At 38.5% G+C, this 16,187-nt stretch overlaps 1 protein-coding gene, 1 long non-coding RNA gene and 1 pseudogene across 5 annotated transcripts in view; 1 reads left to right on the forward strand and 2 right to left on the reverse strand.

The window, feature by feature from the left end:
- The window catches only part of LOC306644283, a 151,968-nt gene that overhangs the window by 69,085 nt on the left and 66,696 nt on the right, over window positions 1-16,187 (reverse strand). The gene's annotated exons all lie outside the window — the stretch shown is intronic.
- Window positions 1-16,187, forward strand: part of ASXL2 (ASXL transcriptional regulator 2) — a 136,067-nt gene that overhangs the window by 11,040 nt on the left and 108,840 nt on the right. The window lies entirely within an intron of this gene.
- On the reverse strand, window positions 3,353-8,266 carry LOC306644272 (beta-arrestin-2-like; annotated as a pseudogene). The gene has a single exon. The product of its transcript is annotated as a beta-arrestin-2-like (transcript).

A 16,187-nucleotide genomic window follows, 5' to 3' on the forward strand; every position in this document is an offset into this window, starting at 1 on the left:
TGACCTTGCACTTTCAATCCTCCTGCTTCAGCCCCGAGTCTCTAGGATTACAGGTGTGTACCATTGTACCCAGCCACTGGAAGCTTTTAAGTTCTGCCAGTCTTTTGATGTTTTTGCAAATACAAGAGGTTCTTTAGTGCTCTTTAACACAATAAAATCCTACCATTCTTTTGTTTGTTTGTTTTGGTACCTGGGATTGAACTCAGGGGGTACTTAACCACTGAGCCACATTCACAACCCTTTTTTGAATTTTGTTTAGAGACAGGGTCTCACTGAGTTGCTTAGCTCCTCACCATTACTGAGGGTGGCTTTGAACTCTGGATCCTCCTGCCTTACCCTCCTAAGCTTCTGGGATTATAGGTGTGTGCCACCATGCCCTGCCCCAGAATTTTTTACATATGTGTATTTTTAGTTGTAAATGGACACAATACCTTTATTTATTTATTTTTATGTGGTACTGAGGATTGAACCCAGTGCCTCACATGTGCTAGGCAAGTGCTCAACCACTAAGCTACAATCCCAGCCCCAAATCCTACCATTCTTTTTTTTTTTTTTTGGGTACTGGGGGTCGAACTCAGTGGTGGTTGACCATTGAGCCACATCCCCAGCCCTGTTTTGTGTTTTATTGAGAGACAGGGTCCACCAAGTTGCTTAGCATCTGCTTTTGCTGGGGCTGTCTTTGAATTCACAGTCTCCCTACCTCAGCCTCCCCAAGCTACTGAGATTACAGGCATACACCACTGCACCCAGTCACATCCTACTATTTTTAAAGGAAAAAACAAAACCCTTTTTCCCAGTTACTCTAGCTCATGTTGAATGTTCTTTTTTCTGATTTTCTTTAGCACTGTTCATTTCATACATACCATTGCCCTCTGTATTGCTGGTAGGATCATCAGGGTTGTGGGTTGTTCAACTGTATTCTGTGTAAGTACTGTGTCCTGGAGTTGTATACCACACTGGCTTTGGAAATGATGATATCATTTGTGAAAACACCATTAAATAGTGATGTATTTATTTCTGACAAAAATTAAGGACATTTTTTGCTAAGAGAAAAATCTGTTACCAAGTTGTGATATAAAAATTGTACTTGGAAAACAGATGTAGTTGGTAAGAAGGGAAACTTTTTTAGTCTTTTATTTAGTATTGAATTGCTTTTATGTATATTTCCCAGGTCTGTTTTCTAGCAGACAGGTGGTAACATGACAAAGGTTTAATAAAAATGTTTCTTGATCTGAATTTCCCAATGAATCTCATACCAGGTATTTGTGGGATTAGCTTGGGGTTTTGAAAGTTTTATATGAAAATTTTTTAGTTTTATGCTTTAATGCTAATCTTAAAAGTTGAGTATATTTGTGACTTGCCATGTGATTTTGGTGTCATTGTGATGTCCATATTAATTGGAATATTTTTACCAAGGGAGGTTCATAGCTATTATCATGGTATAGTAATGTAATGAAGGTTTCACCATAGCTTAGATAAGGAAATGTGGTCATGTTTTGTATGTGCTGTAGCGATCAAGACTATGGTGATGCTGGGTATGTTGGCATGTCCTATAATCCATGCTACTCAGGCTGAGGCAGGAGAATTGCAGTACAGGGCCATCCTTGGAAGCTTAGTGAGAGCCTATCTCAAAATTTAAAACTGGCCAGGTGTGGTGGTACACGCTTGTAATCCTAGTGGCTCAGGAGGCTGAGGCAGGAGGATTCTGAGTTCAAAGCCAACCTCAGCAACTTAGTGAAGCCCTAAGTAACTCAGTAAGACCCTGTCTCTAAATAAAATACAAAAAGGCTGAGGATGTAGCTTAGTGATTGAGTGCCCCTGTATTCATTCCCCAGTACCCCACAAAAAGAAAAAAAAAAAATTAAAACGACTGGGACTGTAGCTTAGTTGGTAAAATGTCCCTGGTTTCAGCTCCCCAGTACAGGGAATATGGGGGTGTGTGAGAGGAAAGATCATGGTGATATAGTTAACAGTAACAGTAGCATTATTTTAATTTTTACTTAAAGTGGAAATTTATTTTATATTTGGGTTTAATTCATAAATTTGTTTTATTTTTATAACTATAAGAATAAGCAAGGTTTATACCTAGTATACTATTGTATATGTAAGTGTTATAATGTAAAATCAACATGCGAATGGGGGTGAGCTCTGAGATTTTTTTTCTTTTAAATGTAACTGAAGTTTAAGATATACTAAATATTTTCTGTGATTTGGTGATAAATTACCATATGTCCAAAACAATCTTAACAAATTTAAAATCTGTTCATCCTTCTGTATTTCACTTTCCTTTCTTTTACCAAAATGTAAAAACATAGAGTCATTCTCTGTGTTTTTAAAGTCACTTGCCTCTTAAAAACCTTATGGAATTTTGAAATCCATTCCTCCTTTTCCATTTCCAGTTCCTCTGCTTTAGTTAGTTTTTTTTTTTTTTTTTTTTTTTTTTTTTTTGCGGTGCTGGGGATCAAACCCAGGGCCTTGTGCTTGCAAGGCAAGCACTCTACAGACTAAGCTATCTCCCCAGCCCTAGATTTTTTTTTTTTTTTTTTTAATGTTGATTTTGTAACCTACAACTTCATTGAATTTGTGTATTAGCTCTGGCAGTCTTCTTATACCAACTTTTTGGATCTTATAAGTATAGGGTCATGTAATCTGTGAATGGTGATAATTTGACTTATGTCTTTCCTGTTTTTATTTCCTTCTTGTCTAATTGTCTGGAATTTCTAGGTGTGGTGAGAATGAACATCTGAGAGTCTTATTCCAGATTTTAAAGGAAATTTGCTTTCAGTTGTTCCCCATTCACTATGATGTTGGCTTTGGGTTCATTACATATAGCCTTTTATCCCTAGTTTCTTCGTCGTTTCTGTCTTGAATGGTGATTTTTTTTTTTTTTTTTTTTTGGCAGTGCTGGGGATTGAACCCAGGGCCCATATAACCCCGGCCCCATGAATGGTGATTTAAAAAAAAAAAAAAAAAAAAATTATTTATTTTTTGTGTTAACTGGGGATTGAAACCAGGGGCACTTTACCATTGAGCTATGTCCCTATGCTCACTCGCTTTCGCTCTTTCTTTCTCTCTTTCTTCCTTTCCTTCCCTCCCTCCCTCCCTCCCTCCCCTCCCCTCCCCTCCCCTCCCCTCCCCTCCCTCCCCTCCCCTCCCCTCCCCTCCCTCCCTCCCCTCCCCTCCCTCCCTCCCCTCCCCTCCCCTCCCCTTTTCTTTTCTTTTCACCTATTAAAAAGGTTTATTTTCAGGGGCTGGGGATATAGCTCAGTTGGTAGAGTGCCTGCCTTGCAAGCACAAGGCCCTGGGTTCAATCCCCAGCACTGCCAAAAAAAAAAAAAAAAAAAAGGTTTGTTTTCTTGTTTATGCAAAGAAACAGCTTTACCTCCACAGGGTCTCATCTTGGAGGAATGGGAGGCTGAGAGTGACTGGAGGGAGCAGGTGTGTTGGTGTGAAGTTGAATATGGGAGTTTTTTCTTTCTCTTTCTCAACTTTTACTCCTTGTTTTCAGTGTCCCCCTCTGAAAATTTTTAGGTATGAACACAGCTTGCTGCCCATTGGGTGACTGGGGAAGCAGAGCTGTAGTCAAAAGATTAATGCCCACTTTCAACAAGTGATGGGTCCAGTGTATATCTGGGGTAACGGGGGGGAATGAGAAAAGGGGTTGATTGAGGAAAGTGCTGGTTGGAGGGGAAGGAAAAGAAGGGACATCCCCTGCCCCCAAGATAGGGGGATCTTTGGTCCTGCCCCTGCCTCTCCCAGCACCATCCACTCCCTTCTTCGAGCTCCCCTTCCTAGCAGAATTTATTGGCATAATCGTCCTTCATTCCCTTCAGTCAAAGCCCGAAAAAGTTCTCCAACACAATGTTGTCATCTGTGGCATAGTTGGTATCAAATTTAGTGAGTTGGTATCCATAGGAGGGTCTGTTTCAGGAGCAGCTGACTGATGTCTGGGGAGAGTGATGTGGTCATGGTGCTTGGAGTGCATAAGAACCAAAGGTAGCTCCATGGAGACTTCCCTGCCTGGAGACACTTCCAGCTTCACCTTGACCCTGTAGGACACCTGGATTCCCAGCATCTCCTTGTTGGCACCCTCTTTCACTATAGTGCTAGAAGCCAGGTTCGTGTCCTCAATGCTTGAGCTTCCCATCCAGGGCATCCTGGTTGTCAGTGAGCAGTGGGGTTATGGTGTATACCTTACAGAACGTGGAACTGGGAGATACCTGATCATCTTGTTCAAGTTGAGCCACAGGGCACTTATGCTGGGTGGTGTTAAAGAAGCAGATGTCTGCATATTGTCTCTCAGGGACTTTGATCTTCTTTATGGTCTTGGTGGAGTTGTTGGTGACGTGGACATTGACATTGAGGGGCTCCCTGTGGTAGTACAGCTCCTTGTCCAGGGAAGCCTCAAGGTGCAGGGACTGGTCAGACTTGAGGAAGTGGCATGTTTCAGCTGAAGGCTTTGTACCGGGTTTCTCTGGGGCAAACTGCACCTTTCGGATCACCAGTGGCACAGAGTTCCTATTTTGGCTTTTCTCTTCGTAGGGATTTGGCACAGAAGGTTCCAATCTCAGAGTCTATTCACCATGCCTTCCCTGTATCCTCTGGTCCTGGCACAGTGTGATGGAGCAGGGTTGATTCTGGGGTATTGAAAAAAAGGGATGGGCGTGTTGGCCTAGCTTCCTAAGCAGCTGGTCCTACAGGCAGATGGGGGTCTGGGGTGGGTTTGGCATTGGTGGGAAAGCCTGGTAGGTGGCCATGAACAACTCTTTGCGGAAGGACAAACCCAGCACATTCAGGTCTTTGCAGCAATAGCAGAAGGTGCAGGTAAGGGTCACAAATGCTTTGTGGTCCTTCAGGTAGTCAGGATCCACTTCATCTAGGTAATCTACAAAGGCCTGCTTGTCCAGGTACACAGGTGTGCTTGCATTTAGGGCTCAACTTCTTGAAGACCCTGGTCCAGGTTTTTCCCCCATGATGCTTGCACTCGCTGCTTGACAGGTTCATGGCTTGCTCATAGCCTTCCTGCCCGCTGCCTACTCCCAACTCCTGCGCCTCCCCTATGCTTTTTTATTTTGAGGCAGAATCTTGCTAAGTTGCCCAGGCGGTCCTCCTGTCTACCACCATACCCAGCATGGGTACTGATTTTTGTTGAAGGCTTTCTCTACATCTTTTGACATGACTATATGATTTTTGTCTTTAATTCTATTTATGTGAATTAACAGTTAGTGATTTGTGTATGTTAAAGAATCCTTGCAACCTGAATGAAACCAACTTGGTCATGATGTACAATCTTCTTAATTGTTGAATATGATTTGCTAAGGATTTTTACTAAGGATTTTTGTGTCTAAATTCATCAGAGATATTCATTTGTAGTTTTCTTTCCTCAGTTATTCTCTGGTTTCGGTGTCAGAGTGGTACTGGTTTTACAGAATGAATTTGCAAGTGTTCAACTCCTTTCTATTTTGTGGAATAATTTGAGGAGCATTAGCATTAGCTTTTCTTTAAGGGGGTGGTAGGATTCTGCTGAGAATACATCTGCTTTACCTTGTTGGAAGAATTTTTATTAGCACTTTTATTGCTTGCTATTGGTTTGTTCAGATTTTCTGTGTCCTCTTTGATTCAGTTTTGGCAGGTCTTATGTGTCTGGAAATGTACCCATTTCTTCTAGGTTTTCCAATTTATTAGAGTATAAGTTTTCAAAATAGCCTGAATGATCCTCTGGATCAAAGTCTTGTGGATTTCTGAGATGTGGTGATTTTTCTTTTTTCATCTCTAATTTTATTAAATATTGATTTGGTTGGGTCTTCTTTTTCTTTTCGTTAGTTTGTCTAAGGATTTACATCTTGTTTATTTTTTCAAAGAACCAATGATTTATTTCATTGATTTTTTTATTGTCTATTTCATAACTTTCAGCCATGATATTAATGATTTCCTTCTTTCTATTGGTTTTAGAATTGGTTTGTTCTTGTTTTTCAAGGGCCTTTAGCTCCATTATTATGTTGTTTATTTGGGATCTTATTTTCTTACGTAGGCCAACTATAAACTTTCTTTTTGAAACACCTTCATAATGTCTCAGAGGTTCCAATATGATACATCAATATTTCGGTTTGATACTAAAAATTTTTAAATTCCCTTCTTTATTTCTTCTATCACCCATTCTTCACTCAAACATTTTATTCAGTTCATGTGTTTATATAATTTTTGTAGTTTATTTTGCTGTTAATTTCTAATTTCTTTTTTTTTATTTCCAATTTGGTTTTGGTCAGATAATATGCAAGGAATTATATAATTCTCTTTTTTAAAATTTGTTAAGAGTTGTTTTGTGGCCTAAATTTGGTCTGTTTTAGAAAAGGTTCCACGAGCAGCCAAGAAGAATGTAGACTAAGCTGTCGTTGGATGAAATACTCTGTAGATGTGTGTTAAGTTCATTTGATTTGTCATATGTTTTAGATCTGAACAGTCTTTACTGAGTTGATGTCTGCATGATTTATTTATTGGTGAGAGGCATGTTGAAATCATCCAGTATTATATTGGAGTCTGTGTGAGTTTCTGAGTAATGTCTTTTTTTTTTTTAAGTGTATTCACGTTTGGGCCATAAATATTTGTTTTTGTTATATCTTTTTGTTGAATTATTCCCTTAACCAGTATGAAGTGGCCTTCTTTGTCTTTTCTGATTAATTTTTGAGTTGAAGTCTGCTTTGTCAGATATGATAGTAGCTACTCCTGCTTGTTTCAGGCTCCACTTGCATGGTATATCAATTTCATCACTTTCATCCTTTGGCTGTCTTTGCCTATAAGGTGAGTCTCTTGCAAACAACATACAGATGGGGTGTTATTTTCGAGTCTGTTCTGCCAGTCTTTAATTTGAGAGTTAGAACCAATTTGATATATGCAGCAAAGTTATCCTTCAAAATCATAGTAAAAATAAAACCTTCCATTGATAAACAGAAAGTTTTTCAGGGAAAAATCCGAAAGAATGAAGGAATTTGGTACAGGATATGAATGACAAATTCAACAAGGAAATAGAGATAGTGCAAAAGAACCAAACGAATCTTGGGAATGAAAGACACAATAAATTAAATAAAATGTTCAGTGGAAAGCCTATTAGAGTAGACCATGCTGAAGACAGTCTCAGAGCTGGAAGACAAAGTGGCTGACCTTGAACAGTCAGACAGTATTTAAAAAAAAAAATAAAAAGTAACCATTACTAGAATATGCAAGAACCCTGGGACAAATTTAAGAGATCAAATTTAAGAATCACTGAAATCAAAGAGCGTTGTGAGACCTGGACTAATGGCATGGATAACCTCTTCAGGGAACTAATAACAGAAAAATTTCCAAACCTAATTTTAAAATTAAATGGACATCCAGATACAGGAAGCATTGAAAACTCTAAATAGACAAGATCAAAAAGAATCTCTCCATGGCATGTTAAAATTAAAATGTCTAATATACAAAACAAGGACAGAAATTTAAAAACCTAAAGAGAAAAAAATCAGGTCTCATTTAGAGGGAAGCGAATGAGAATTACTTTTGAGTTTTCAACACAAACTCTATCCAGAAGGGCTTAGAATGATATGTTCCAAGTACTGAAAGAAAATAACTTTTTCAGAATGGCTGTATAATTTTGCATTCACACTAACAATATATGTGAAATTTATTTGTGCTGTGTCTTTTCATTTTTCTTTTTTTGGTTCTAGGGGTTGAACCCAGCACCTCAGGCAAGTGCTGGTAGGCTAGCACTCTGCCAGTGGGCTATATCCCTCATCCTTGGTTTTATTTTCTTGCTGATAAACTTTAATTCTTCATGTATTCTAGATAGAATAGCTGCATATATGATTTATGAATATTTTCTTCCTGATTTTAGGGAACATTTCTTCATCAATAAGTATTCTAGCTGTTATAGATTTTTTTTAATAAACACCTACAATCTGGTTGAGGAAGTCCTTTTAGTTTGCTTTGTGTTTTTAAACTTTTGAGTTGTAATGGATTTTATCAAATGCTTTTTGTGAATTGATAAAATTATTTGACTTACATAGACTGCTAACATGGTGGGTAACATCAATTTTCAACTCTACTAGTGTTAAAATTGCCCTTGCATTCCTGGGAAAAATCTCACTTGGTTGTAGTGCTTCATACTTCTCACATAGTACATTTTTCCATTTATTTTTGTGGTGCTGGGGATTGAACCAAGGGGCATTCTACTCTGAACTCATCCCCTCCCCTCCACCCCCCTTTTTAAAACGTTTTAGTTGTAGATGGACACCATGCCTTTATTTTTTTTATGTGGTGCTGAGGATTGAACCCAGTGCTTCACACATGCTAGGTAAGCACTCTACCACTGAGCTACACCACCAGCCCCTGCCCTTTTTATTTTTGTTTTGAGGCAGGGTCTTGCTAAGTTGCCCAAACTGGTATCAAACTTGGAATCCTCCTGCCTCAGCTTCTTGAGTTGTTGGGATTACAGGTGTATACCACCATGTCTGACCTGTAATTTTCTTTCCTTTTCCTTGTCTTTTTTTACCCTCAGTATTGGGAATCAGATTGAAGGTCTCAGACATGTTAGGCAAGTGCTCTATCAATGCACTATCCCTTTTAAACTTCTGAGTTTTTTTTTTTTTTTTTTTTAAACCCCCCTCTAGTGCTGGGAATTGACTCACATGCTAGGCAAATGCTCAACGAATCATACCTCCATCCCCTTTTTAAACTTTTGGAATGGGGTTCGCTACGTTGCCCCAATTGGCCTAAAATTGTGATCTTCCTGTCTCAGAATCCAGAGTGGCAGGGAATAGCTGGAATCACAGATGTGTACCACCAAGCCTGTCTGGTCTGTATTTTTCTTACACTGTTAATAGGATAATTATAGTCTAATGAAAATAAGTTGAGAAATCCTTCTTAACTCTTATAATATTTTTGAGATTATAGTCAATCTACATTATTCATGGATTCAGTATTTTAGACTTTGCTAGAGAAGAGCAACTTAGAGGAAGAAAAGTTTATTTAGTGCTCATGATTTCAGAGGTTTTAGTCCCTAGAAAGCTGATTCCATTGCTTTGGGCCCAAAGGGAGGCAGTACATTATAGGGCAAGGGCCCAGAGGAGGATAGTTCCTCAGTTGATGGTGGGGTTAGGGAGTACAGAGCAAGTGAAAGGGGAATGGGCCACAGGGATGATGTACACTTTCAGGGCACACCTCCAGTGACCCACCTCCTCCAGCCAGGCCCCACTTGCCTATCTGGGTAGCCCATTTAAACTAGGATGGTCTGATTAGATTACAGCTCTCATAATCTAATCATCTCACCTCTGCTTGACAGGAGCCGTTGTGCAAACCATAACAGTCATTATCCCTTTTTAAAATTTAAAAATTTTGCAATAAGGTTTTGCTTAGTTGCCCAACTTGGCCCCGAACTTGCAGTCCTTTGAAGTTGCTGGGATTACAGCCGTGCACCACTGTGCCCAGGCTGTCTAGGATTCTTCAGCATAAGAAGGTTGCAATGTGCTATGTGTAGAAAATTCTGACAGAAAAGTTTTGTTCAGATAAGAGTTATAGTGCTGTTCACCATACATTTAATGGTAATCAATGTTTATTAAATAAGCAGAAACACATAAAAAATGAGGTATTATATTGACCAGTTGACAAAAAACGTGTGCAGAAGCTCACCTGATTCTGTATTTCTCCTATAAACAATGATTTGGTATTTGCTAAATTAATGAGAGTTGGCTTTATAAAATGTAACTACCAATAATAGAATCAGCTGTATGTTGAACTGGAGTTATTTCTCTAAAGTTTGATAGCATTTGCCATTGAAACCATTTGTAAAATTTCTTTTTCAGAAACTTATAAAGTATAAATTTTCTTCTGTAATTGAGAGTGTGGGCTGGGTATGTGGCTCAGTGGTAGAGCATTTGCCTAGCATGTGTGGGGCACTTGGTTCAATTCTCAGCACCACATAAAAATGAATAAATAATAAAAAGATATTGTGTCCATCTACAACTAAAAAATTTTAAAGTATTATTCAGATTGTCTTGTTGGATATGTTTTGGTAGTTTGTGATTTTCTTTGGAGAATTGATCTACATCTAAATTGTTATACCGTGTCCCACTCCCCCCCTCTCCCCCATTTTTGGTACCAAGGATTGAATCCAGGAGCACTTTACCACCAAACCACATTTCCAACCTTTTTATGTTTTAGGTATTGAGGATTGAATCCAGGGGCGCTTAACCATTAAGCCACATTCCCAGCCCCGTTGTTAAATTTTATTAGAGATAGGGTCTCCCTGAGTTGCTCAGGGCCTCACTAAATTGCTGAGGCTAGCCTTGAATTTGTGATCCTTTTGCCTCAGCTGCCTAAGTCACTGGGATTAATAGGCATGTGCTATCACGCCCAGCTAGATTTTTTTATATTCTGGCCATTTTGAATATTGTATCATGAGACTGTAGTGTTGGTTTAAGTTATATGGAGAGTGTTGTGTTTTAGCATATAGCAGGCTAAATCCAGTGTGCTGCCTATTTTTATAAATAACATTTCATTGGAACAGAGCTACAGAGCTATCCCGATTTTTTAATACATTGTTGCTGTTTTGGTACTGCGAAATCAATTTTTTTCCCCGCAGGGGGGGGGGGGGGGGAGCAGTGAACCCAGGACCTTGTACATGTTAGGAAAGCACTGTACAACTGAGCTACATCCCCAGCCCTGTTTTAATATTGATGGTCATAACTGAGCTGTTGTGATAGACTGCGTGACCCACAAAACCTAAAATATTTATTACTTAACCACTTCATAGAAATGTTTTGGTGATCTGATGTATGTCGTAGTTAATTCTCAAAGTCTTTTTATAATGTTTAGGTCCAGCTTATGTATGTGCAGCTCAGGGGTTCTCTTAGGAAGGCATAAACAGCTTTTTTGTTTTTTGCATGTGTGCTGGGAATGAATACGGGACTTCGGGCATGCTAGGCAAGTGCTCTACCTCTGAGATACACCACCAGCGCACATAAACAGGTTTATGGGGTTGCTACTGGCTGTAGTGCTTTCCTCTCAGTAGGCTCCCTGTTACTTTCCTGTTCCCTCAGGCTTCCTTTTTAATTTTGTTGACTAGTCCAGAAATCTGGGATTTTTTTTTTAAACCTCATTCTGTGTTCTTCCTTCAGCTAAGCTCTTTTTTTTTTTTTTGGCGGTGCAGGGAATTGAACCCAGGGCCCTGTGCTTGCAAGGCAAGCACTTTACCAACTGAGCTATCTCCCCAGCCCTCAGCTAAACTTTTTTTGGGTCAAATAGCAAGGAATTTTAAAAAAGGGGGAAAGAGCAGTATTGTCTTTTGTTGTTCTTGTTGTTGTTTTTTAAACTGTCTTGGGACCACAACTCTTCTTATAGGAGGGAGTTTCCTCTTTGAAAGATTTAAGCACCTGCTTATATACCATATAAAAGTAATGGATGTTGTAGCTGAAAATATCCCAAATACTTCAGAGTATAAAAACAATTCCCTCTTTTCAGAGTTGTAAACACTACTAATGGTTTCTCAGGTATACATTTAAACATTTTCTTTACATACACATAATGCTCTCCTCCTTTAATAGTTTAAGGAGAGTTCTGCAGCTTGCATTTTCCACTTAATTTGTGATCATGTTTGCATATCTGTATGTAAAGCAATGTTTTTGTTTCTCAAAACATAAAAATGTTATGGGCTGGGGAGATACCTCAGTTGGTAGAGTGCTTGCCTTGTAGGCACAAGGCCCTGGGTTCGATCCCCAGCACCGCAAAAAAAAAAAAAAAAAAAAAGTTTTAGTTGTTGACAGATCTTTACTTTTATTTATTTATATGTGGTGCCAAGAATTGAACCCAGTGCCTCACACATGCTAGGCAAGCGCTCTGCCACTGAGCCACAACCCCAGCCCATGTTGAAAGAATTTTTACAGTGAATTTCCACATATTTACCATCTACATTCTATTAACTTTTTACTATTTCTCCCTTTATCCACATAACTCTTTCTAGAATTGTGTCAGTGTACCATAACACGATATGTGCCATCTTTACTTACCTTTTTATTTTTTCGTTTGAGACAGGGTATCAGTAAGTTGCTTAGGGCCGTGCTAAGTTGCTGAGGCTGGCTTTGACAAACCTGTGGTCCTCCTGCCGCTGTCTCCCTAGTCGTTGGGATTATAGGTGTGCATCACCACACCCGTTTAGCCATTTTTTAAGTGGACAGGTCAGAGGTGTCAAGTCTATTCCCATTCTTGTACAGCCAGTCTCTAAAATTTTTTCATCTGTAAATGGGAACTTTATGCCCATTAAAGAACTTTTCTTTCTCTCTTTCCCCTATCTCCTGGCAACCTCCATTCTACTTTTTATTTCTGAGTTTGACTCTGAAGACCTCATAAAAGTGAAAATATGCATATTTGTTTTTTGTGACTGACTTATTTCACTTAACATAATGTTTTCAAGATTTATCCATGTTGCTGGGCATGATGGTGCACACCTGTAATCCTAGCCACTTGGGAAGCTGAAGCAGAAAGATTCAAAACCAGTCACAGCAATTTAGCAAGGACCTATGCAACTTAGGGAGACCCTGTCTCAACATAAAAAAGGAATGGAGTTGTGGCTTAGTGGTTAAGCACCCCTGGATTCAATCTCTGGTTCAAAAAAAGAAAAAAAAATTATCCATGTTGTAGTAGGTGGAATTCCCCAATTCCAGTATTGGGGAATTGAATCCAGGGGTGTTCTACCTCTGGGCTACTTCCCCAGCCCATTTTATTTTTTACAGTGAATATTTTTGAGGCAGGGTCTCACTAAATTGCTCAGGCTGGTCTTGAATCCCCCTGTCTCAGCCTCCCAAATAGCTGGGATTATAGATCTGTATTACCTTGTCCAGCCAGATTTTTTTTTTTAAGGATTGAATAATATTCCATTTTGTGTTTATATCACATTTATTCATTCAGCCATTGATGGACACTTGGCTTACTTCCACCTTTTGGCTTTTGTATATAATGCTGCTGTGAACATGGGTGTATAAATATATTTTTGAGACCCTACTTTGAATTGTTTTCTTTTGTATCTATGCCCAGAAATGGTATTATAGGATTATATAACTCCATTTTAATTAATTAATTCTGATAACAGGAATTGAATCCATGGGTGTTTAATCACTAAGCCATATTCCCAACCCTTTTTGTATTTTGAGACAGGGTCTCAATAGGTTTCTGGGGGTCTCACTGAGAGTTGCTGAGGCTAAATTTGAACTTGTGATCTTTCTGCCTCAACCTCTCAGGTAGCTGGGATTACAGGTGTGTGCCACCATGCCCAACTCCATTTTTAATTTTTTGAGAAACTGCCATACTATTTTTACTTTGATTTGTTTGAACCATTTTATATTCCCTTGAGCACTTGTTTGTTTTTTTTCTTATAGCAACCATTGGAATCATTATGAAATGATAACTTATGTTTTTGATTTGCATTTCTCCAATGATTAGTGATTTTGAGCATCTTTTCCTATGCTTATTATCCATTCGTATATCATTTTTGGAGAAATTTCATTTCAAATTCTTTGCCCAGTTTTGATTTGGATTATTTGTTTTGTTATGGATTTGTTGGAGTTCTTTATGTATTTTTATATCCCTTACCAGATGATTTGCATATCCTACTCTATAAGTTATCTTTTCATTGTGTTGATTGCATCCTTTGATACACAGATGTTTTAATTTTGAGTTGTAGTTTGTGTGTCCATTCTCATTTGGCACCAGGAATTGAACCCTAGGGGTGCTTTACCACTGAGCCATATCGCCCCGACTCCTGCTTTTTAAAGAAGTTTTTTCAGACAGGGAAACTAAATTGCTTGAAGCCTTGCTACATTGCTGAGGTTAGCCTTGAATTTGGGATCCTCCTGCCTGAGCCTCCTGAGGTGCTTTAATTATTGGTCTGTGCCTCCACATTGGCTCTGATCCTCTCTTTTTTTTTTTTTTTTTTAATATATTTTTCTTAGTTGTTGATGGATCTTTAGTCTGTTCATTTATTTATATGTGGTGCTGAGAACTGGACCCAGTGCCCCACACATGCCAGGCAAGTGCTTCACCATTGAACCACAACCCCAGCCCTCTGGTCCTTTTTGATGGCGGCATGTTCTTTTGTTATTTGGTTAGTCAGCAGTCAGATTTACTAGTTCCCTATTGGAATTCAGATCATTTCCAGTTTTATAATGTTACAGATATTATTTACATATTTATTTGCATACTTGTAGCAGTTTAGTAATTAATTTTTGTGTTGGACTTGCTGGGTTAAAGGTTGTTCATTAAGGCTGGAGAGTGTCAAATTGTGCTCCAGAGGGCTGTAAGATTTTACATTGGAGGACAGGTTCTGAGCCCCATGCCCTTGTTGAATACTGGACTTTTTTAGCCCTTTGTACCTATGCCAAGTCAGGTGAAAAAAATATGTTTTTTATTTTGATTTCTATATTTATGTTTATATGACTGTGGTTTAGCATCTTTTTTGGATGTTAATTGACTGCTTCTGTTTCTGTTTCTCTGAACTGTTTCTTTATATCCTTTGCCAATTCTTTGAATTGTTGGTGTTTTTCTCATTGATTTGTTACTGGCTTTGTGTGTGATGTTTTCTAATCCTCCCCCCATTTTTCTTTAGACTTTGTTTGAGTGTGTTTGCGTATGCATACCCTGCATGCAATTCCATGTTTATTATTTTTATGTCACATTTGTAAATATTTTTCTTTATAAGACTCTGCGTTTTGTTTTATTCTATTTTTTTGAAAGCAGACTTAATAAAGGTAGAATCCATAAAAGACAAGACCTAAAAATGAAAAAATTTCTAGGTCAAAATATTACTCCTACATGATCAGAAATGTGGGGATAGTAAAAAAGGAAAAAAATCATCCACATCCTCTATTCAGTGGCAAATATCACTGATAATTTGCCATATTTATTTTTTTCCCCAGTGTTTTCTCCCTACGTGACCTTGTTTTAGTTTGTGGTGTCATTAGATGTAATATGGTCACTAACCTTGAAGAGATACCTCCCTCCCCGCCCAGCCATACTGGGGATTGAACCCGGGTGCTTTGTTTTGGAGCTGCATCCCCAGATTTTATTTTTATTTTTATTTTTATTTTGAGGCAGGGTGCCTAAGTTGCTGGGGCTGGCCTTAAATTTGTGATCTTCCTGCGTCCTGAGTTGCTGGGATTACAGGTCTGTGTCATCATGCCAGGCAATAACACTTTTTTCCACTTTTTTTTTTAAACCAAGAAGGAATAGATGTCTCTTACATCTTGTGAGCTAGAGTAGAGTAATGATATTTAGAAGGTCATTATGATGAAATTCAGAAACCTGGTCATGTAAAAGTGACCACAAGTTGTATTTTATTTCCCTTCCTTCTATTGTACAATTTTCCGTCACTATTTCATAATGTTCTCTGTTTTAACATTGCCTTTATTTTTTTCTTTTAAACCATATCAGGCACACATAGAAAAGGGTTTTTATTCCACATTTGGGTTGGAGCTTTACACAGAAATCATTGTGCCTCTGGTGGTGGAGGGGGTGCATAGTGGTAGCAAAGTTTTCTCTGCAAAGGAAGATGAAAGTCAGTAAATCTGTATCTGCTTAGTTGACCTTCTCTGCTTCTTTCTAGTTCTCTCTTGAGTGAAAGCTTGGCTATTTTGCCTCAGTAAGTACATTTCATTATGTGGAAAGATAACTAAATACAATAAAAAATGATCAGTTAATTGCTCAGGTTGCCTACTTTAAGCACCTGAGGTAGTTGAGAGGAAGAGTGGTATTGAGGATGAGAGCACTCTTCCTAGGAGAGGTGAGATTTTATCTGGGTTTGGTTTTTTTGAGCAAGAATGTGGAAGCACTGATGATATTTGACATCTGGAAAATTGCAATTCAAAGACAATTGCCTTGTTCTGGTAGCTTCAAGGCATTTCTTTGACTGGTTTCTGGGAATATTTCATCATATAGTTCAATAATTTACAAAGCTTAAATAAAACAGCATGCGAAAATTTATTTTTTTGCTAATATGGTTGAAAGCTTTTTTTCTGACAAGTAGACTCTAATTATTGCCAACCTACTCAGCATAGTTAATTTTACGTTAATCTCTCTATATGGATTCAGAATATACATATGTTCTCTATTCCAGGTCTATCCCCGCCCCCTCATGCTTGAGATTAAACCCAGGGCTTCATATACTAGGC

Source organism: Sciurus vulgaris (genome assembly GCF_902686455.1).
Source record: "Sciurus vulgaris genome assembly, chromosome: 14".
Classification (NCBI taxonomy): Eukaryota; Metazoa; Chordata; class Mammalia; order Rodentia; family Sciuridae; genus Sciurus; species Sciurus vulgaris.